Raw genomic sequence first — 2,500 nt, 5'->3', positions numbered from 1 at the left:
TGTGTCTTAACTTTTTGCTCATTTCTGTGAATATTTTTTTGTGCCCAATGGATATTCATTTTTAATGAATATCTATTTTATTAGGTGATACAGGGATGTTCAGGAAAAAATTTTAATAATTTGCTCCAAGTGGTGTTGTGAAATGTGCCCATTACCTTGGAAAGTTAATGACAAAACTTCAGTTTTCAGCCTTGCCAAGTTAACCAAGGTTGGATGTCTGTATTTACCACTACTGTTAACAATGCTCAAGTGAAATTAAATGTAGTGAAGTGAGATGAGAATTAGGTACGAATAAGATGAATGAATTAAAAAGAGGACTTCTGACCAAGACCTGAAGTGTGATTCCCCGTGGCTGGGAGTTGCAGGTGCCAAACCTTTTGCGTGTTCACATCCAACCAAGGAAGTTATTTTGGGGACCTGCTGCTCTTGCTGCTGCTGCTGCTGCTACTGCTATTAAGACACACACTCTCTCTCTCTCTCTCTCTCTCTCTCTCTCTCTCTCTCTTGCACAGGTGCCCAGTTTATTGTTATGCAATTTTTTTTACCTTGGAGACGAAACGTGGTTTTACTTCCCGCATGCTTGTTTTGAGTTTATTATTATTATTATTATTATTATTATTATTATTATTATTATTATTATTATTAGAGTTCACAGCAGCTTCTCTTTTGTATGGAGTCTCTTCAAGACTTTCATCTCCCATGAGTCTTATCAGTGCTGTATTTTAGCAGGCTGAAACCTGTGCAGTAGAAAATTATCTTCTTTACATAGTTCGTTATATAGTTATTGAATAATAAGCCTTTGCCATAAGTTGTTGAACTACATCGCCAAAGGAAAAGTATTGATATCACAATTAAATCAAAGTCCAGGCTATCTACGATTCTCTTAGGTTTCTCCATTTGAAGTTCAAGTTGTCATTGGTCAATATGTATATCTGCTTTTAACCTCTTAAAGTGCATTTGCGCTAGAGTGGTCTGGCAGGTATATGTTATAGCTGATTCTCCTTTCATTATGAAATCATAAGATAAGTCTTATGCTTCACCAGCTTTAACATTCAGTTATACCCTTCTTGCTGCAACTAAAACACACACTTTCCTTGTTAGGCATTGCGAAAACGTGCAATGTATTTTGCGATACAGAAGGACAATACTAATGCGTCGTTTGTTCAGATAAGAAGGTCCGTAGGTGGATGGTGACAATGGACCAGATGCCGGAGCCCTTTGTAACGACGATGCTTTTGATTGCGTTAATGTTGTGGTGCTTAGACAAACTCCCCCTCCTCCCTTTCTCCCTATTCTCGTCCCGTTGATTGAAAAATGAAATACCAAAACAAAAGGTTCTTCTTATGTTAAAGGACTGTTGATGACACGTGGACCCATTTCAGAATCTTTATACATGTTTTTTTTCTTGTTGTTTGGGCTCTGCATGAGAGGTGGATGACCACGAATGAAGGCCTTTGAGAGAGAGAGAGAGAGAGAGAGAGAGAGAGAGAGAGAGAGAGAGAGAGGCGGGGCCCCTTGTAATCCTCTAGATTTCATGAGCTGTTTATTATATGTCATTTCCTTAAATTTCGAGTTATTTCTTCATAACCCTTTATATAATTTACATGGTAAATACACAAACATGTAACTCATGGAGTTGAATTGTAGCCTATATGAGTAGGAATTATGGTAGTAAATAATTTTATTTCAGTAAATTAACGAAAATGTTGTCAACAACAGAAGCTGTTGTTGTAATTCATCATTTTCATGTGAAGAGGTTAGAAAACATACATGTGTATGTGTGTATGTGTGTATATATATATATATATATATATATATATATATATATAATAATACACATAAATAGGTTAGAAAACATACATGTGTATGTGTATATATATATGTGTATATATATATAATACATATAAATATATGCACACAGTATGTATGTTTGTATGTATGTATGTATGTATGTATAGACAGAGATAGTGCGTACTATGTCCTGACTTATGACTCACCCTTAGCAAGAAACGGTTAGTTAGCCTCCACAAGACCAAGAACGGAGGAGTTTTCTAAGAAATAGAGCCGTGTCCCATAAACTTTCCTTTGAGGCATTCATAGTCACACAAGTGCCTGACCATCGACCTCTATTGTGCTGTCATTCGGAGAGCAGAGAAAAAAAACCTTACAGCTCACCCAAGTGCTGTCTGTCGTTTTACTTACAACACTTCGCATTCTCAGCATCATAAAGCTCATTAAAATATCAGAAGTTTGGTCACAGAGAGAGAGAGAGAGAGAGATTGAGCTACATTTGTCGAATGCTATACTGTATATATTCCATTGGGTGTACTCCTTGCAATTACATTAAAGATATGAAACTGTATTCTTTAGGTTACATTAATATAAGCTGGTTGTGAAGGCAAAAACATATGGAAATGATCGAGATGCATTTAATAACTATATGTATTATTAAATCAACTAAGATGGATTCATGACTCTCTCTCTCTCTCTCTCTCTCTCT

At 36.1% G+C, this 2,500-nt stretch overlaps 1 protein-coding gene across 26 annotated transcripts in view; it reads left to right on the top strand.

Annotated features, from left to right (window-relative positions):
* LOC136845935 (phosphatase and actin regulator 3-like) overlaps positions 1–2,500 on the top strand; it is an 873,386-nt gene that overhangs the window by 787,586 nt on the left and 83,300 nt on the right. The window lies entirely within an intron of this gene.

This window comes from Macrobrachium rosenbergii, chromosome 14, assembly GCF_040412425.1.
Source record: "Macrobrachium rosenbergii isolate ZJJX-2024 chromosome 14, ASM4041242v1, whole genome shotgun sequence".
Lineage (NCBI taxonomy): Eukaryota > Metazoa > Arthropoda > Malacostraca > Decapoda > Palaemonidae > Macrobrachium > Macrobrachium rosenbergii.
This window is presented reverse-complemented; position numbering and strand designations above follow the sequence as displayed.